We start from the raw sequence: 22,167 nt of genomic DNA, 5'->3' as shown, positions 1-22,167 counted from the left end.
GTAAGCCCCCTAATAAAATAACAAAGCCCCCCAAAATAAAAAAATGCCCTACCCTATTCTAAATTAAAAAAGTTCAAAGCTCTTTTACCTTACCAGCCCTGAACAGGGCCCTTTGCGGGGCATGCCCTAAAGAATTCAGCTCTTTTGCCTGTAAAAAAAAACATACAATACCCCCCCAACATTACAACCCACCACCCACATACCCCTAATCTAATCCAAACCCCCCTTAAATAAACCTAACACTAAGCCCCTGAAGATCTTCCTACCTTATCTTCACCCTGCCAGGTTCACCGATCCGTCCTCGGAAGTCTTGATCCAAGCCTCGGAAGTGTTGATCCAAGCCCAAGCGGGGGGCTGAAGAGTGACGTCCATCCTCGGCTGAAGTCTGGATCCAAGCGGCGACTGAAGAAATCCATCATCGGGCTGAAGTCGGAAGTCCATCATCGGGATGAAGTCTTCTATCAAGCCGCATCTTCAATCTTCTTTCTTCTGGAGCGGAGCGGAACCATCTTCTTCCAAGCCGACGCGGAACATCCTCTTCAACCAACGACTAGACGACGAATGACGGTTCCTTTAAATGACGTCATCCAAGATGGCGTCCCTCGAATTCCGATTGGCTGATAGGATTCTATCAGCCAATCGGAATTAAGGTAGCAATATTCTGATTGGCTGATGGAATCAGCCAATCAGAATCAAGTTCAATCCGATAGGCTGATCCAATCAGCCAATCAGATTGAGCTTGCATTCTATTGGCTGTTCCGATCAGCCAATAGAATGCGAGCTCAATCTGATTGGCTGATCGGATCAGCCAATCGGATTGAACTTGATACTGATTGGCTGATTCCATCAGCCAATCAGAATATTCCTACCTTAATTCCGATTGGCTGATAGAATCCTATCAGCCAATCGGAATTTGAGGGACGCCATCTTGGATGACGTCCCTTAAAGGAACCGTCATTCGCCGGGAAGTCGTCGGAAGAAGAAGATGGGTCCGCGGTGGAGGTCTTCAAGATGGAGCCGGTCCTCATCGGATGAAGATAGAAGATGCCGCTTGGAAGAAGATGGTTGCCGGTCCGGATCTACTCTTCTTCCCGGATGGGATGAAGACTTTGGAGCCTCTTCTGGACTTCTTCAGCCGTCGGATGATGGATGTCTAGCCCCCGCTTGGGCTTAGATGAAGATTTCGGAGCCTGGAACGATCGATGATAACTGGCATGGTGAAGACAAGGTAGGAAGATCTTCAGGGGCTTAGTGTTAGGTTTATTTAAGGGGGGTTTGGGTTAGATTAGGGGTATGTGGGTGGTGGGTTGTAATGTTGGGGGGGGTATTGTATGGTTTTTTTTTACAGGCAAAAGAGCTGAATTCTTTGGGGCATGCCCCGCAAAGGGCCCTGTTCAGGGCTGGTAAGGTAAAAGAGCTTTGAACTTTAGTAATTTAGAATAGGGTAGGGCATTTTTTTATTTTGGGGGTCTTTGTTGTTTTATTAGGGGGCTTAGAGTAGGTGTAATTAGTTTAAAATTGTTGTAATATTTTTCTGATGTTTGTAAATATTTTGTTATTTTTTGTAACAGTTCTTTTTTATTTTTTGTACTTTAGTTAGTTTATTTCATTGTATTTATTTGTAGATATTGTATTTAATTAATTTATTGATAGCGTAGTGTTAGGTTTAATTATAGGTAATTATAGGTATTTTATTTAATTAATTTATTGATAGTGTAGTGTTAGGTTTAATTGTAACTTAGGTTAGGATTTATTTTACAGGTAATTTTGTAATTATTTTAACTATTTTAGCTATTAAATAGTTCTTAACTATTTAATAGCTATTGTACCTGGTTAAAATAAATACAAAGTTACCTGTAAAATAAATATAAATCCTAAAATAGCTATAATATAATTATAATTTATATTGTAGCTATATTAGGGTTTATTTTACAGGTAAGTATTTAGCTTTAAATAAGAATAATTTATTTAATATGAGTTAATTTATTTCGTTAGATTTAAATTATATTTAACTTAGGGGGGTGTTAGTGTTAGGGTTAGACTTAGCTTTAGGGGTTAATCCATTTATTAGAATAGCGGTGAGATTCGGTCGGCAGATTAGGGGTTAATAATTGAAGTTAGGTGTCGGCGATGTTAGGGAGGGCAGATTAGGGGTTAATATTATTTATTATAGGGTTATTGAGGCGGGAGTGAGGCGGATTAGGGGTTAATAACTTTATTATAGTAGCGGTGAGATCTGCTCGGCAGATTAGGGGTTAATAAGTGTAGGCAGGTGGAGGCGACGTTGAGGGGGGCAGATTAGGGGTTAATAAATATAATATAGGGGTCGGCGGTGTTAGGGGCAGCAGATTAGGGGTACATAAGTATAACGTAGGTGGCGGTCGGCAGATTAGGGGTTAAAAAAAATTAATCAAGTGGCGGCGATGTGGGGGGACCTCGGTTTAGGGGTACATAGGTAGTTTATGGGTGTTAGTGTACTTTAGAGCACAGTAGTTAAGAGCTTTATAAACCGGCGTTAGCCCAGAAAGCTCTTAACTACTGACTTTTTTCTGCGGCTGGAGTTTTGTCGTTAGATTTCTAATGCTCACTTCAGACACGACTCTAAATACCGGAGTTAGAAAGATCCCATTGAAAAAATAGGTGTTACGGTACCAACAGTGTACCAAGGGTTAATACCAGATGAACAATGTCCTGCATAGGGAATCAGCAATTCACAACCCAGCCAGTTTCAGGTTTAAAACAGAATGACATTTATTAAAGGCTAGATGCCTAGTATTTATACAGGTTTGACCCCAGATGGGGGGGTTGAAAGACTCTTGTACATTTAGATAAAAAGGGGAAGACGCCCTTTTATGAAACAGTAGAATTACATTACTTAAATACTTTACTTAGGCAGATAACAACTTAAACACATTTGGCTTGTCTTATCACCTAGCGTCTGCTCTCTGAGGGTGATTAAACAATGGCCTGTTTATTACTTAAATGTAATTATAGCACACAATAGCTGAGGCCAGAAAACCTGTCTTTAGAAATTAGTTTCTTAGCTAAACACAATTAACTCCTTCAGTCCTGACAGAAGGGTCTGTCACATATCTCCCCCCTTGTGGAACACTCCGGCAGACCCGGCTTGACCCTTTGGCGGGTCAACCTGGGGATGACCGGACTTGGAGGTGGTAGGCATGTCAGTTTGCCAGGACAATCCATCTGTATTCCCGTTATGAGAGAGAATTCCTGTCCATACAAAGAAGGGTTCAACTTCCTCAGTGCCCAGACTAGGGCTAAACAGTCCTTCAAAATCCCATCAGCTTCTTTGCGAGTTTTCTGTACCTGCTCTTTATAGGTATCCACAATCCCTTCATACTGACATAGGGTGCCCTTGAGTTGCTGCACCTCACTATGAGCCAGCGTCAGCTTCTCCTCAAGTGTCGCTAAGTTTGTCTTTAATGTTTCATGTCCCACTCTCAAGCTGGTGTTTTCTGCAGTCTGTCGGTGCAGCTTGTCTAGCAGAGATTCACGTTCTAAACGTGCTTTTTCCTCTGCGCTCCTCTTCTCCTTCATCAGCGCATTGTAACGGGACTTCCACGTATCAATAGCGGATAGAGATTTACTGAGCTCAGCGTCCTGGGGCTTAGCAGCAGGGGGGTCAGTCTCTGCTGCACGGATCTGAGCACGGGTAGTCACAGGGTTAACATCAGCGGGACCCATGGGAGCATAGGCAGAAACAAGGGGAGCCAAGTCATTTCCAAGAAGAACATCAGCAGGTAAGTCCTTCTTGACCCCCACATTCACAGGTCTAGCGCCCACTCCCCAATCCAAATGTACCCTGGCAACAGGTAGGCTGAACACATCGCCCCCTGCTACCCTCACAGCCACAGTGTCTCCAGTGTACTGTTTCTCAGACACCAAGTTCTTTTGAAGCAAGGTCATGGTAGCACCAGTATCCCGTAGACCACTGACCTTCTTCCCATTCACTTTAACCAGTTGCCGGCTATTCCGGTGGGCAGCTTGCACAAGGTCTGCCTCATGTAGGATGCTCCAGCATTCTTGCGCCTCTACGTAGCGGGCCGCAGGCTGAGGGTTACGTGTGATTCCGCCGGCAGGTCTTCTCCAGGACTGTGCTTGGTTCGCTGCATTTAGGGGACACTCTGGTCTTTTGTGCCCTAGTTGCTTACATCCAAAGCATCGAATCGGTTGTGAGTAGCCCCGCGAATTGAACCGGGCTCTCTGAGGGTAGTTCGTGGCCAGATGCCGTGTGGTATAGCGGTGCGCCGGGGGTTGGTAACTGGCAGCTGCTGGGGTGACTGGGGGTCTGTACTCCACTCTAGCAGGGGGCTTAGTGGTAGCAGTGTCCAGTTTGCGGGCATCCATATACTCATCTGCCAAGCGAGCCGCTTCATGCAGGGTGGAGGGTTTACGGTCCCGAACCCACTCTCGAACTCCTGCGGGTAACTTGTCGAAGCAATGTTCCAACAGGAATAGCTGAAGCACCTCTTCCCCAGATACGGCTTGGCACCCCGCTATCCAGTGAGCTGCTGTGCGGTGCACCTTACATGCCCACTCAAGGTAGGAATCTCCAGCTAATTTAACAGTGTCTCTGAACCGCCTCCGGTATGCCTCCGGTGTAACCGCATACCTGGAGAGCAGAGCCTCTTTTACAGTATTATAATCCCCGACTTCCTCATCTGGAATGGCCCGAAAAGCCTCACTGGCCCGGCCGGATAATTTTCCGGATAATATCGTGACCCAGTCCTCTGCGGGTACCTTGTGTAGTGCACATTGCCTCTCAAAATCCGCAAGGTACCCATCAATCTCTCCTTCTGTTTCCAGGAAGTTTTTAAAAGCTGCAAAATTTACTTTTCTCTTTTCCACTGGGTTTTTCTGCAGCGCCGCTTTGGCGAAGTAGGTTGGCCTCCACAGCTGCTATGACCCGGTCGATAATTTCCGCAGATGGGTTGGGGCCATAATATGCCAGTCTTATTTTAACCGCCCGATCAAAGCTTGCTTCTTCAGGGGTTCTGTCTGCTATGCTGGGCCCATTGGTTCCTTCTGTTCCTGGTACTCTTTCCATCTTAGTCAGTATTGTAATAATCCCCCTCTTCCTGAGGTTACTGGCTTGTGTAGTTGCTCTTCTGGGTGATAAGGTTCATTCCGTCGCTTGCCACCAATGTTACGGTACCAACAGTGTACCAAGGGTTAATACCAGATGAACAATGTCCTGCATAGGGAATCAGCAATTCACAACCCAGCCAGTTTCAGGTTTAAAACAGAATGACATTTATTAAAGGCTAGATGCCTAGTATTTATACAGGTTTGACCCCAGATGGGGGGGTTGAAAGACTCTTGTACATTTAGATAAAAAGGGGAAGACGCCCTTTTATGAAACAGTAGAATTACATTACTTAAATACTTTACTTAGGCAGATAACAACTTAAACACATTTGGCTTGTCTTATCACCTAGCGTCTGCTCTCTGAGGGTGATTAAACAATGGCCTGTTTATTACTTAAATGTAATTATAGCACACAATAGCTGAGGCCAGAAAACCTGTCTTTAGAAATTAGTTTCTTAGCTAAACACAATTAACTCCTTCAGTCCTGACAGAAGGGTCTGTCACAATAGGATACGCAATTGACGTAAGGGGATCTGCGGTATGGAAAAGTCGTGGCTGGAAAGTGAGCGTTAGACCCTTTCCTGACTGACTCCAAATAACGGCGGTAGCCTAAAACCAGCGTTAGGAGCCTCTAAAGCTGGTTTTCACGGCTACCGCCAAACTCTAAATCTAGGCCTTAGAGAGGAATACACACATATATCTAGGGAACTAACCCAGCTGGACTACCTCCATAAATTACACCCCATGGATATTAAAATCCGAGAACAACTGGATTTTTACAGAACTAAAATGCAAACACATTTACACAATATAGCACAATCCACTGCCTTCAAACTGAAACAACGATATTATGCTGAGGCCAATAAACCGGGTAGGCTGCTAGCAAGACTGCTCAAAACTAAGCAAACTAAACACTATATTCACTCAATAAAATTACCAAACGGTAAATCGGCAGAAGACAAAACAAATAGCAGAAACTTTTAAAAATTACTTTCATTCTCTATACAATCTATATCCTAGTAGAACACAAACACATCATTCAATACAGTGCCCTAAATATTTAGATAAGGTTCAGTTACCGCAACTTTCAGAAGAAGAAAAAAATAGTTTAAGCTCATCAATTCTACAGTCAAAAATACGGGAAGCAATTAAAACACTTAAGCCTGAGAAGGCTCCAGGCCCAGACGGGTTTACAGGCCTATATTATAAATTATATCAAGACACCCTTCTCCCCCACATGTTAAATACATTCCATCAGATAGAGGACACAGGCACATTCCCAGACACTATGCTCCAAGCAGCCATCACGGTTATACCCAAACCAGGGAAGAAACAAGACCAGCCAGCAAATTATAGGCCCATATCCCTTCTTAATATAGACTTAAAGATATACGCCAAAATATTGGCCAACAGGTTGAATAAAATACTACCCAAATTAATCTCTCCCGATCAAGTTGGCTTTGTGCCGAAAAGAGAATCAAAAGACAACACGATCAAAATTATAGATATTCTAGAGTATGTGAATAAGCATAAGATCCCTATGATACTACTATCAACAGATGCCGAAAAGGCGTTTGATAGGCTGGATTGGTCCTTTTTAGAAGCAACACTACATAAATTTAATTTCCATCCCTTATTTATAAAACAAATTATGGCACTATACACTTTTCCCTCAGCACAGCTACGTATCAACGGCACTCTATCTGAGCAATTCGCAATAAGAAACGGAACCAGACAGGGATGTCCCCTATCTCCCCTCCTGTTTGTTCTCTCCCTGGAGGTCTTGGCATACAGGATAAGACATAATAGAGATATAGTGGGAATACAGATTAAGCATAAAGAGTATAAACTATCCATGTTTGCGGACGACATTCTTATGTCTCTAACATCCCCTACTAAGTCTATTGTGAATGTCCAGAAAGAACTTAGAGAGTATGAGGAATTATCAAATTTCCTTGTAAACATGGCCAAGTCAGATATCCTCCCCATTAATATTAATGGCCACACATTAAACAACCTTAGAGACATTTGCAATTTCAAGGTCCAACTTAAAGCTATTAAGTATTTAGGCATTAATATAACACCTGATATTGTAACCCTAAGATCAATGAATTATACAAAACTTGTCACGGAAATTTCTAGGCTTACTTCCTCATGGAATTCCAAAAACACTTAATGGATAGGCAGGATTCATGCTACTAAGATGGTGATCCTGCCAAAGATCCTATATATACTTCAGACGATCCCACTTCCACACACTGAAAGCTTCATAAACAAATTACAAAAAATTATAAATAAATACATATGGAGGAATAAACCCTCAAGGATAAACAAAGCAACTATGTATAACCCAAAAACCATGGGGGGCTTGGGGGTCCCAAATCTTCTGTTATATAAAAAAGCAATATCATTGCAGAGAATTTTGGAATGGTGTAGATTTGATGGAGATAACTTTAAAAATTGGATACAAATTGAACATGATATCACTGGAAACCAGCAATTAGGCGGAGCATGCTGGTTACCCAACTCCTCTTATTTTGAACAAGGAGAGGAGATGCAGATAGTATCTGTTACAAAAGCATTAGTTTTCATTGTGTACCATTAAGTGCTATGTGACAGACCCTTCGGTCAGAACTGAAAGAGTTAACTTTGTTCAGCTTCAAGAAGCTATTTTCTAAATACAAGTTTGCTGGCATCAGCTCTAATTAAGTTTAGTGATAAACATTCCCATTGTCTAATCACCTCCAGAGTCAGACTGCTAGTTGATAAGATGGACTGCATTGTTTTCTTGTGTGTAACTTGTTATCTGCTGAAGTAATGTAATTCTATTGTGGCCTGTCAAAGGGCGTTGTCTCTCTATCTAAATGTACCAAATGTGTGATTGGGGATTTTATGCCTCCCCCTGAGAGTGTCCTTTTTTTTGCATGTAACCTCAATAAAAACCAGGCTGGGTGTTCCAGCATCTCAGACCTCTTCTGACCCTCTAACTTGCAGCCTTGACTTTGTAGGGGACAGCTATAATCACTACAGGGATTGCTATGCTCTTCATACTCCCTTAGCTACTGAGCTCTTGTAAGAGCTCTTGTTCCTGATCCTGCTTCACTCTACAGAAGGAAGAGATTCACCTACTGGAGCCTGGTCGTAGGTCCAGGGCGCAGAGCAGACGGCGAGATACCAGCCCAGCAGTGGTGGTTCGTAGAGTCTGCATTACTTTTGGTGGCTACGCAGTAGTTATGGTGTCTACGGTGCTGATGATCCTTTGGTGAGCACTAGGAGCATCCTTTTCTACGGTCCAACTTCCAGCCAGCCTGGAGGCAACCGTAACAGTATCCAATATGGTTTGTGACTGGAAGGCTGTGTGCACTCTCAGTGAGGAGATTTCAAGCAGATTCTCACCTCTTACCCCAATCCTAGCAAATCCGAATCTCCCACTCGGATATTTACTCACTCAGGTGACAGACCTCTCTATAAATAGAGTGATACCCATTGCCTCAGTAGTCTGTGGCAATAAATTGAAACCTAAATTGGATATGGAAAAGGAACTAGGAGGTATTTTTATATCCTGGTTAAGATACCATCAAGTCAATCACTACCTCAGTACTCATAAAGAACGTGACAAATTTTTTAGACCACTCACTATGTATGAGAAAATGTGCTACACAAATTTCCTGACGAGAGGATTTATCTCACAAATTTATACACTACTTATGAAAGCCACATCCCCAAAACCACACACTTATACAAAGGCATGGGAGAAAGATCTAGGGGGTGGGCTCAACACTAAGGACTGGCCAGCTATTTTTTATAATATAGCTCACTCTGCCCATTCCACCCTGGGGTTGGAAACCAATTATAAGGTTATGATGAGGTGGTACCTTACACCTTGTAGGCTTAAACACATGTTCAGCATAGCATCAGATAGATGCTGGAGGTGTAATCTAGAACTGGGAACAATGGGTCACATCTGGTGGTCTTGCCAAATTATTCAAGATTTTTGGAAACTTATAGTACAGGAAATTAATATAGTTCTGTCAAGCAATCTCCCAGTAGAATCAAGGTTATGCCTGTTCAACACTTTTAGTGAGATCCGTTGTTCAATAAAGAAATCCCTAGCACACATTTTATTTAATGCAGCAAAAATGCTGATAGCCTCTAACTGGAAATCCAAGATGGCTCCCTCGGTGGGAATCTGGAGATCAAAAGTACATAACATCCTAACTTTGGAAAGGTACACTTTTCTTAAAACCAATCAGTTACCAAAGTCCCATCGATTAGGTGTCTGATGAAGGGGCAAGACCCAGAAACTCGTTGTAAGTTTGCAGGGATTGTCTGGTTGCGGATTTTTATATTTGATAAATCCTTTTTTTAATCATTTAGTTATTTTTTATCTGTTAGTGATGTTTTATATGCTACTAGTCCTAAACCCAGTGTACACGGGCCATTTTTTTGCAGTACAGCGGTCCCACCCCTTGCTCTCTCCCCCCCCCTCTATTTTCCTCTCTCTCTTCCCCCTCTCTTTTGCTCTCTCTCTCCCCTCTCTTTTGCTCTCTCTCTCCCCCCCTCTCTTTTGCGCTCTCTCCCACCTCTTTTGTGCTCTCTCTCTCCCCCTCTCTTTTGCTCTCTCTCTCCCCCCTTTCTTTTGCTCTCTCTCTCCACCCTCTCTTTTGCTCTCTCTCTCCACCCTCTCTTTTGCTCTCTCTCTCCCCCCCTCTCTTTTGCTCTATCTCCCCCTCTCTTTTGCTCTCTCTCTCCCCTCCTCTGTTTTGCTCTCTCTCTCCCCTCCTCTCTTTTGCTTTCTCCCCTCTCTTTTGCTCTCTCTCTCTCCCCCTCTCTTGCTCTCTCTCTCTCTCCCCTCTCTTGCTCTCTCTCCTCCTCTCTTTTGCTCTCTTTCTCAACCCTCTCTTGCTCTCTCTCTTCCCCCTCTATTTTGCACTCTCTCCCCATCTCTTTTGCACTCTCTCTCCCACCTCTCTTTTGCTCTCTTTCTCCCCCTCTCTTTTGCTCTCTCTCTCCCCCTCTCTTTTGCTCTCTCCCTCCTCTCTTTTGCTCTCTCTCTCTCTCTCCACCTCTCTTTTTCTCTCTATCCCCCCTTCTATTTTGCTCCACCCCCCTCTCTTTTGCTCTCTCTCTCACATTTTTTTGCTCTCTCTTCCCCCTATCTTTTGCTCTCTCTCTCCCTATCTTTTGCTCTCTCTTTGCCCCTCTCTTTTTATCTCTCCCCCCCTCTCTATGGATCTCTCTCTCACCCCCTCTCTTTTGCTCTCTCTCTGTCTCCCCCCTCTTGTTTGCTCTCTCTGTCTCTCCCCCTCTTTTGCACTCTCTCTCCCCCTCTTTTGCTCTCTCTCTCCCCCTCTTTTGCCCTGTGATCCCAATACCCAGAAACTCTGATTTTTACATATTTATTTTAAAATTAGATAGATTACTATACGTCTCTATGACCGGCATCAATGCAGAAAGAGACTGTAGGGGGGAAGTTAATGAAAATAAAACATTATCTGCATAGAGAGTTGTTTTATATTGCGTATCTTCAATTTGAATTCTGTGTATTTTTTTCATTTTTCCTAACATTAGAGGCTAAGACTTCCATGGCCAAAATAAAAAGTAGAGGGGAGAGGGGGCAGCCCTGCCTTGTTCCGTTCGATATGGGGAAAGGGTCTGATATGGAATCATTTAATTTAATACAGGCTTTCAGTGTATGATAGAGAGCGAATATTTTCCCTATTAAGTTCTCTCCCATGCCAAACCGCGTTAGCGTACATTTTAAAAATAGCCAATCCAACCTATCGAAAGCCTTTTCGGCATCGATGGCCAGGAAAATAGAGGGTATATCATGGGTTTGAGAGTACTCAATCAAGTTGAGGACCTTAAGGGTGTTGTCTCGTGCCTCTCTATGTGGCACAAAGCCTACCTGATTTAAATGTATTAATTGCGGCAAAAATGTATTGAGTCTGGAGGCTATGAGTTTTGCATATAGCTTAACGTCAACATTTAATTCACCCTTCTCTTTTACTCTCTCTCACCCCTCTCTTTTTCTCTCTCTCACCCCTCTCTTTTGTTCTCTCACCCCCTCTCTTTTGCTCTCTCTCCCCCTCTTTTGCTCTATATCAGACAGCCACGGCAGCTCCCACCCGCCCCCGCCCCATCATTCCCAGACTCTGCCCCTTCACACCCAGGTCTGCCCCTTTATGACATGGCTCCGCCCCTTCATGGCCGGTCAGCTCCACCCCCTTCATGGATTAGGTGCCAGCAGCCAGCCCAGGTCAGTTCGTTGAAGGCCAGGTGTGTAACACACTTGGCCTTATTATAGGATAATCAACAGGACTATTAGGATTTTTCCTTATCCTGCTTGAATTTTATTTTCTCTCTAAGTCTGTTTGATTGTTACCATATTGAAACTGATAAGTGTGAGATACGCATACGTCACACTTGAGCTCTCCAATACATTTATTGTGCTGCATCTTTCTTTTCATTTTAGCTATATATATATATATATATATATATATATATATTAGTTTTTTATATACTATTGTGTATGGAATGATTAATAGGAAATAAAAAAATATATATATTTTTGAGATATGTTGAACTCACTATATTAACACTTTACTTTAGTGCTGTTTGTGATTTTTTGTATTCTTATATATATATATATATATATATATATATATATATATATATATATATATATATATATATATATATATATATATGTTTAGCATATTTAAAGAGTGATATACTTAGTATATATAAAGGGATATGCAACTTCAAATTAGAAATGGTTTAGAGAACATGCAATTGTAAGTGACTGTTTAATTTTATTATTACATGTATATATGCTAAGAATATTTACATTTAATGGGATATGAAACTCAAAATTAAAATGTAATGGTTTAGAGGATTGTATACCACTGTTTAATTTTATTATTACATTTAATTTGATCCCTTGGTATCCTATTTTGAAAGGCATATCACATATATGTGGGCAGTAGTGCAATAGTATAATGCTCTAACACATTAAAGCATTTTATTTTTTGCCCTTGTATGTTCCTTTAAGACTTTTTGTTTTATTCTTCCATTAAAAAATGCCTATGTCACACAGAGACTGTTACCTATTACCAGTGACAGATACTTAGGGTTCGATTTATCAAAGGCTTCGCAAGCCTTTCAACCCCATATGACTGCAGGTTCTCACAAGAGAACCTGCACGTCGTATTTAACAAGCAGCAGTCATCAGACTGCTGCTTTCCTAACCTTTCGCCACCTCTAAAGCGGCAAATTTTAATCTCCCCGGTATAGTCCGACCGGGAAGATTGACAGCTCCTGGCCGAGCGTGATTGGCTGTGCACGGGCAGGGGGCGGTATTGCACGCGAGTGCAAAATAACGCTCGTGTGCAATGCTCAATTCCGCCAGAGGAATTCAGCCACCAGAGGCGAGCTGCAACGGACAGGAGCGCGTATATGCGCCCCTGTCCACCTCAGCTTGATAAATCGCCCCCTTTCTGACAATGTGTGTGCGCTGTCACTCAAGCTTGCACAGGGGGCATGTGCACTGACAAGTGGATGTGTTTGCTCCAAGAACAGCACCAGAGACTATGAATGGTGCTGATCTCTGATTCAGATAAACGATAAAGGAAATAAGTATATAATAAAGTTTAAGAAATCTTATGCTCCTTTAAGAATTATATTGCAACAATCTGCATGTTAAAGTGATACTTTATAAACATTTTAAATTGACATCAAGCAGATGAAATGCCATTAATTAGAAGAGATAGTGCTGCTCTTTTTTGGGGGTGGGTTATAGCAGTTGACGAAAAGACCTTGTGTGCTAGGGGCCCGTTAGATGCTATGTGGCTCTAGAGCATTTTTTTAGAGTATCCCTTGGTTGTCAAAAGATGATTGTCAGGGAGTTAATTTGCTAGTAGTGCCACGGTTGCTAGTAAAGGCAGGATGGTTAATGTTAAATACAGTGGGGTTGCTGTTGATAAGTGGTAGGTAGGTGGTAGGTAGCTGACCATGGCTACCATCAGGGTGGGCTTGATCCTCGACCGCTCACTATACAAGTGGATTGAGTTACCTGTAGACAAGCATTTCCTCTAAGGTGTGCATGTGTGCAGCTTTAGTACTGGCAGGTTCTTCACAATAGTATATTGTAGCTGAACTTGTAAATGTGTTCTTTTAACAGTGTTACAGATCATTTATGGTTCATTCACTACACATTGAGTTTTACACCAAGTCAAGGCATACAGGAAAGTAAGAAATGTAAGGGGATGTATCTGTTATAGATAGCTGTTGCCATTAATTTTGGCCTGTCAATGTGAAGCTATCAGATTTTAATCATGTGTAAAAGCAATTGACAGTATCATAGTTATTTAATGGGCATGACTATCAACTGGGACTTGATTGAGCTATAACAGGTTTCAGGTGGCTAATGTGAAAATGCTGAGAGTAATAAATGTGGCAGACTTTGGAAACTATTTAACTGCCAAAACTTAATCCATAGGTCAATTAGATAATCATTTAAAAGAGCAGCATGTACTTTTTAAAAATAGATATAAACAATCTGTTTCATTGTTGTAATAAAAAAAACAATAAGCAGTAGGTTATACTTAATAGAAATTATTGTGATATGTATTATCTATCATTTTAATAGGATTTTACATTTTAGTTCCTTTTTTAACTTCTTTTCTTCTTAAATGGGGAGAGTTCACAGCTGCATTCATTACTTTTGTGAAATACAGAACCTGGTCACCAGGAGGAGGCAAAGACACCCCAGCCAAATGCTTAAATACCTCCCCCACTTGCCTTATCCCCCAGTCATTCTTTGCCTTTCGTCGCAGGAGGTTGGCAGAGAAGTGTCAGAAGATTCAAGATAGTCTCTTATGGAGGGTAGTACTCTTCAAAATGGTACTGGAGTTTTAAGTAGTCCTGTCAGCCTCTCAGTGAGAGCATGGATGAAAGTTAGAAGGTGGCTTGTTTCCGAAAGAGGTTACTGCACGGTTCCACATGGCCATATCTATGGCGTTGGAGCAATTACATCTTCCGGGAAGATCTTGTCCATGTTCTCTTAATCAGGGCCCATCAGGCGTGGGATTGTCTGTATTGGTTCAGCTCTCTGGGGAAGCTGGGTCCCCTGAGGCTTCAGGGGTACAGCCTTTGGGGCCGGAGTCGTCAGATGAACCGGTGGAAGTGAGTCTTGCCTTTCAATTTAGACTGGTGCGCCTTCATGTCCTGCTGAGGCATGTGTTGGCAGCGTTAGAGGAGCCCAATTCTAATGAGTCGTTGGTTCCTCAGTCTTCTGCTCCAGATGGCAAGCAGTGTTAGACGAGTGGAGGGATGAAGATCTTTCTCCTGGTCGTCTCCTTTTTTTGTGTGTGTATCTCATTCCCAGTTCTGAGCGTTTGGAGCAATCGGGTCTCTGACTGGCTGGTCCTGTTAGTGTGTCGATTCTTCCTGGGCGTTCACCTGCGGGTGCTGCCTTCCTTTATTTTTATCCGGTTAGGATTTATTTTATTTCTTTTTGTGAGCTTAAGACTGTTGTAGTTTTTCTCTTTTGGAAAACTTTTCTTCTCTTGGATTTGATACTGGCGATTTTGTGGTCACGATAGCTATACTTCCGCGGAAGTTATAAAAAAAATTGAGACATGGCTTAGGTCTCAGAGCCTATATGTCTACTGTTTGTCTGTTTATTTAGTCTAGCCCTGCTAGGGCTTAGACCTTTCAGTGGCCTTGAACAGTTCTGTCATGCCCTGTATATCAGGCTGGCCGTGGTTGGGTACTAATTATCTCTGTTCCTTGGGGCCCATATCAGACATGTTGTGCCCTTGACAACAGGCTGGTCCTGCTTGGGTACTGAGTTTGCTTTCTTTTTGTTAAGAGGTTGTTTTTCCTGTTCTACAAGTTATGAAGGCCCTTCTATCCTAGATGTCAAGCTGGTCCTAGTTTATGCATCTGGAATGGGGGGCGTCCGATGTTTAATGTACTCACTCCTGTCCCTGCATAGCTAGTAGGGTTAGCTGGGATTACGGATCCTGCTATGACAGTGTACTTGATTCCTTTGGTTCTCCCCTTCAATAGCGGAGGGGGTTCAGATGACTCCATAGAGATCTTCCCTACCTGGTTTAGGGGGTGCTTACTTCTCCTTTATGGTACTTCATTCCGGATTGCATTGTCCGGATTAGTTCTGATCTCTTTCGACAGTACCTCTTCCTTAGGGTCGAGGTTGGTGGTGTATTTTGTTTCCCCTTTCCTTGGGGTCAGTCTTCCTGTCGTCTGATTGAGGAAATCCGGTCCTTAGGGTTTGTTTTCTTATGATATCCTCTTCTGATCCTATAATTTTTGGGATTTGGGGGATTGTATGTTGTCTCTTTTACATAGGTTTGGTTGCCCCTGATTGGGCAATTCGGTTTGGTTCCGTCGCCTGCTAGGAGTTTAAGGATGCTCGTTTATTCATCAATTCCTTGAGCCGTAGGCCCCCCCTGGAGGTTGATCCAGAGTGGATCTTTAGAGACTGTCATATTCTCTCAAACAGAGACTGCTTTCTAGTTTGAGTTCTGATCCCTTTTGGGTCCTGCCTTCGTCTTACTTGGTGGGTGTGGATCCGGGAGGCCCGTTGGGGATGAGTGCTCAGTCTCTGGGATACTAACATGGGAGATCAGTGTTTAAGACCCAGTGGGGGCATAGCTGTGATTGCATCTACCTTGGTGCAAGGTCATCTTAAGAAGGAGTAATCTTGTGCATGTTCCTCAAGGGTTATTAGATTGGATCCAGCTCTGGGTTCCAGGTGTCTGGTCTTTTAACCTAGTCCTTGTCTTTGACTGGGCATTTTGGTTACTCTGTTTTCCAGATTTCATAGACTTTGGATCTAGCCGATTGCGTAACAGGTTGGGTTTCCCGATCCTGGGAACATCTCCTTGTTCCTACTGGCAGCTTCTTTTTATTCCTTCCGGAGAAATGGGAATTTCTTTACTGAGCTGGTTGTAGGGGCTGGATGGTTACGTTAGCGGATTTGCAGTTTGAAGACCAGTTGCAGCTATTGCACCTTGCATGTGTGCTAGCAAGCTGTTGAGTCTTCAATTTCCTTCTATTTGGGAGACTCTGGTCTACTGCATCTATCCTGTTGTCTCCTCCGGAGGTCATTTTCCTCCTCTGATCTCGGATTTCATTGGGGTTTGCTTCCCTGTTTTGCGTGCAGGATGTCATGAGTTTGTGTCCACCTGGTAGGTTGGTTTTTCATGTTGCATCTATTCTGATAGTTGTTAGTCGAGGGTCTCTCTTGGTGGAGGATACCTTCCCCTCCAGTTCTGAAGGGAGATGTAGATAGGTATCTTGGAAACGAGCTAGTGTCTCTGGGGGTTTGTGCCTCTTCCTCCTTCCTTTCCTGGGGAGCTCGTGGCTGGAGATTTGTTGCTGATCTCTGGGCCTGGTCGTTACAGGGAATTTTTGTTCTCCCTTGTCCTTTGGACTTTACTAGTCGCTTCGGTGCTGGGACTGTTTGCTCGGAGTAGGGGTCAGCAATTCTAACTGTTCTGTTGAGCATCGACCGCGTATCATGAGGAGCTACTGAGTGCTCCTTCCTTATGTGGGAGGCCTCGCGGTGGAACCTTCCCTCTGCGATTTGCTGGTTTTTCATTCTTGGTCAGAGTGCTGTCCTCCCTTCCCTGTTTTCTGATAGGGGGAGTTGATCCGCACTGTTTTCAGAGTTTTTCTCTCCCAGGAAGGTTCTGGTACAAATTTCCTAACTACCTTGTTGCCTAGTTTTTGAAGGCTTGACACTTAGTTGAACTGCCTATCAGATGGAAGCCTGAGGCTTTCGACTGGGTGTAAACGTATATTCCTACCTGTTTTGTCTGTTCTTCTCCCGGTTTTTTTTTACCCTCGGGTGTTCAGTTTCTTAGTGCTGGACAGAGCTCTATGGTAAGGTAGAGGGTTCTACTTTTTGTCCTTCTAGGACTTCGGTTCTGGTTAAGGCCTTACATTGGTTCCTTGGGATCCATGTATGAGGTGGTCTGGAACTTTTCTTGCGTTGCTCTCCTCTGTCGGTAGAGTATTATTTACACGGCTTTGTCATATTACAGCCTTGTAGTCCGCTCTTTTTGAGTTATGCAGGGGCTTCTTCCTTTGTTTTTCCCTTGATTTTGGGGGGTTTGTTTGGGTGGTCCTTTTGGACTCCTTATCTGATTCTTCCTTCTTCTTCTGGGAGAATGTGGTGGGGAGTTTTGGTGTCCCCCTTCCCATTGGTCATGGAGAGGTTTTCCTTGCCGGGCTTCGAGTCAGCAAGACTTTTGTCTCCTCAGAGGCTTTTGTGCTTAGTTGAGTCTAGTGATCTGAGTGGTCTCTAGCAAGGATCTTTATGATTCTAACTGATGGGCAGTTACTTGGTCCTCTTCCTTTTTTGTGTTGCTTCTGCGTCTGTTCACACAGTTTTTTTATTGGGAGTTTTGGGTTATAGCAGGCTGTGATGCCCTCAGAATGGGCCACCTTTTTTGTTCCCGCCCGTTTTGAATTCAGTGTGCTCTATAGCTTGGGTATTGATTTCCCAAAAGTAATGAATTCAGCTGTAGACTTTCCCCATTTAAGAAGAAAAACTTAAATTATGCTTACCAGATCATTTTCTTTCCTTCTGACGGGGAGAGTCCACTGCTCCCCGCCCGTGTTTTTTTTAATGGGGCGGCCTTAATTTTGTTGTTCTTCTGGCACCTTTTTTCACCCTGATATTTTACCTACTGTTCCTTTTTCCCGTGGAAGAATGACTGGGGGATGATGGAAGCGGGGGAGGTATTTAAGCCTTTGGCTGGGATGTCTTTGCCTCCTCCTGGTGGCCAGGTTCTGTATTTCCCAAAAGTCATGAATGCAGCTGTGGACTCTCCCCGTTAGAAGAAAATAAAATTATCTGCTAAGCATAATTTAAGTTTTTGTGCAGGATCAATTACTTTGTATAGCATACACAAGGGGACTGGGGCCTCCAAATGAAGGCATATATAGCTCAATGTAATACATCTTCTAGAGCAATTCGACCTGGATTACTGTTCAGTGAATGCTAGAGGAACAGGAAATCAGTTGCTTGCCCATGCTGAGAAGTGGCAGAATGCAACTTAAAGGGACCTGAAAACCAAAATGTTTAATTTCATGATTTAGGTAGAGCATAGAACTTTAAACAACTTCCCAATGTACTTCTATTCTAAATTGCTTCATTCTCGTGATATCCTTTGTGAAAAGAATACCTAGGTAGGCTTAGGTGCTGAGAGCTAGCTGCTGATTGGTGACTGCACTTATCTACCTCTTTACATTGGCTTACCAATGTGTTCAGCTAGTTACCAGTAGTGCATTGTTGCTCCTTCAATAAAGAATACCAAGAGAATAAAGCAAAACTGTGTAATAGAAGATAATTGGAAAAGTGTTTAAAGGGATAACTTTTTGAATTCTATTGACTTATATCTATTGCTTTGTAGTACGTTCTTGTTCTTCTGGCACCTTTTTTCACCCTGATATTTTTCCTACTGTTCTTTTTTCCCGTGGAAGAATGACTGGGGGATGATGGAAGCGGGGGAGGTATTTAAGCCTTTGGCTGGGATGTCTTTGCCTCCTCCTGGTGGCCAGGTTCTGTATTTCCCAAAAGTCATGAATGCAGCTGTGGACTCTCCCCGTTAGAAGAAAATAAAATTATCTGCTAAGCATAATTTAGGTTTTTGTGCAGGATCAATTACTTTGTACAGCATACACAAGGGGGCTGGGGCCTCCAAATGAAGGCATATATATCTCAATGTAATACATCTTCTAGAGCAATTCGACCTGGATTACTGTTCAGTGAATGCTAGAGGAACAGGAAATCAGTTGCTTGCCCATGCTGAGAAGTGGCAGAATGCAACTTAAAGGGACCTGAAAACCAAAATGTTTAATTTCATGATTTAGGTAGAGTATAGAACTTTAAACAACTTCCCAATGTACTTCTATTCTAAATTGCTTCATTCTCGTGATATCCTTTGTTGAAAAGAATACCTAGGTAGGCTTAGGTGCTGAGAGCTATCTGCTGATTGGTGACTGCACTTATCTACCTCTTTACATTGGCTTACCAATGTGTTCAGCTAGTTACCAGTAGTGTATTGTTGCTCCTTCAATAAAGAATACCAAGAGAATAAAGCAAAACTGTGTAATAGAAGATAATTGGAAAAGTGTTTAAAGGGATAACTTTTTGAATTCTATTGACTTATATCTATTGCTATGTAGTACGTTCTGATGCATTATATAGAGGCCTCATATTAAGGTTTTTTCTATCTTAATGGTTAACGGTTCTGTAGATTCTTTCTCAGAAGTATACTTTTGTTACCTTAAACTAACAACCACACCATGCCCCCTATAAATTGCTAAACTATCAGATAGCCTTAACCCTACCCACAGAAATTACTTTTTCCTCTCCCCTAGAATTAGCGACATTAGGCTTTACTGAGTTATCTATCTGCACACCAGAGCCTACATGGATCACATGCGGAATGAAATTCATCTGACTAAAATATTCCCCATATACCACTATTAGTGGTTAGTAATACATGAGGAATCAATCGCCATTCTGACCCCTATTTGGCATTGAGGACTGACTTTTTTTTATCTTATTTTTTTTTTTATTACCTCCAGCTGAAAGATCTTTTCAGCTCTCACTCTAGTTTAATACTCTAACTAACCATACTATGTTATTGTTGCTCATGTATCCTGTTTGGAAAGTTTGGCTTTTACTGCAGCAGCTTATTTATACGTATACAGACAGATGGTATTACTGCCATACCTTTGGATTGTTTTTCACCAGCTATAAGACCAACTTGTTAATTGCTAGTATTTGATTTGAATAGTAGTGTTTTCCTATTATATTGTTCCCTACACGCTTGAGATGCTATTTTAAACCACAATACCCTACACTCTCATATATACCCAGATGGTTTTATTAACGTTTTTGAACCCACAACTACACCCCCTATAGGTCTTCAAACTCCAGAGGAAACTACCCGCCATAACATGATTCAGATTACCCAGTGCTCCCATGGTAACGAGACTTGATTAACTCTATATAGACACTCATTGCTTTCCCCACACCCTATATGTCTCAGCATCACGAATCTATTCAGACATACCAGATATACCAATGCACACTTTAATTTTGAGATTTACGGCTCCCCTACTTCACATAGCTGCTATATGTTAATCCCCCTAATGAGTTTGGAACACTATTGCAACTTTTAGTATGCTCATACACAATTCACTTATTATACTATTCCCAGCTGGCATTATACAGATTCCCATAGCATCCTTGGTATAAACCACCAAAGCCATGAGGAAATTTGATGTAACTCTTTATCCACAGCCTCTAAACTTTACACAGTTTCATTGTATTAGTTATCCTAACTCTCTAACACATCATTGTACTACAACTAGCTGACATTATATTGATTCACATAGTACTCATGTGTAAGCTTTCAAAACTAAGGGGAACATCGTCATAACTTTTTATCGGCGAGATTACGAGTTTTACGGTAACAGGGGTGCGGGGCTAACGTGCAGTTTATTGTCACCGCTCACTTACATACAGCGCTGGTATGACTAGTTTTTATAAAGCCGGCGTTAAAAGCAGTGGCGGCTGGTGAATCTTGAAGGCGGTGGGGCGCTAGTTCCCACCCCTTGAAATAAAACCCCACCCCCTCAGATGACTCCACCTATTTATTCCTTCTTGTATTGTAATATTTAGATGCATTATATGCAATGTCTTCTTTAACATATTACATAAAGCTCCCATTTACTAGATGCTGCTACTGAGCTCCTCAACTTTAAAGGGACACTGAACCCAATTTTTTTCTTTTGTAATTCAGAAAGAGCATGCAATTTTAAGCAACTTTCTAATTTACTCCTATTATCAATTTTTCTTCGTTCTCTTACTATCTTTATTTGAAAAAGAAGGCATCTAAGCTTTTTTGGGGCTCAGTACTCTGGACAGCACTTTTTTTATTGGTGGATGAATGTATCCACCAATCAGCAAGGACAACCCAGGTTTTTCACCAAAAATGGGCCGGCATCTAAACTTACATTCTTGCATTTCAAATAAAGATATCAAGAGAATGAATAAAATTTTATAATAGGAGTAAATTAGAAAGTTGCTTAAAATTTCATGCTCAATCTGAATCACAAAAGAAAATTTTTGGTTACAGTGTCCCTTTAAGTAGTCACTGGATATCTCAGATGTCACAAAAACAATATTCTTTGTCTTGATACTACAAATGAAACTTAAAATTGTGCAATATTGAGTGTTATTTTTATTAACATATCTGTTGTATTAACTGTATTTATAATCATTTACATTACATTGGGTTGTTTAGTACAGACACACGCACACATAAATATTCACACAAAAGACACATTCATACAAACACACACACATTCACACAAACACACACACACACAATTTATCACATCCAATAGCATAACATCCAATATATACACATATGCAGATATTTATACACACATATGTGCACACACACAGATATATTTATATATATTTAAACACACTAACACAGGGTGGTTTAGTTCTAGATGACAGTTAGTTAGCTGTACATGTCAGCAGTATAATCTCTACTGAAACAGATTATATACAACTCTAAACAACCAGTGCTGTACTATATAGTGAACTACTGCACTTTGAGAGCAGAATGGACAGGTAACTTTATAATAAAAAGGAATTATTAGATGACTTTACCGACTTTTGTTGTATAAACTGACTGAATGTTCCTCTTCATTCAGTGCATTTTGCAAAATATACAGGAAACAAGGTGTTGTCTATACTCCACAATCTACTTCAGACATTATTGACTAAGTAACAGGCCCCAGTCATATTACTTACTGTATTAGACAAACTCTTAGCTGCTTAGAAACACCACCCTCTAAACACTGTGCAGACAGCAAGGAGTTAAGTTACAGACGGCTAGATTTGGAGTTTTGTCGGTAACGAGCCGAAAAACTAACGCCCGCGTTTTACTGGCCGCACCATAAAAATAGCTCTGGTATCGAGAGTCCACATAAAGG

The sequence above is a fragment of the Bombina bombina genome, chromosome 10, assembly GCF_027579735.1.
Source record: "Bombina bombina isolate aBomBom1 chromosome 10, aBomBom1.pri, whole genome shotgun sequence".
Taxonomy (NCBI): Eukaryota; Metazoa; Chordata; class Amphibia; order Anura; family Bombinatoridae; genus Bombina; species Bombina bombina.
Note: the sequence above shows the minus strand (reverse complement) of the source record.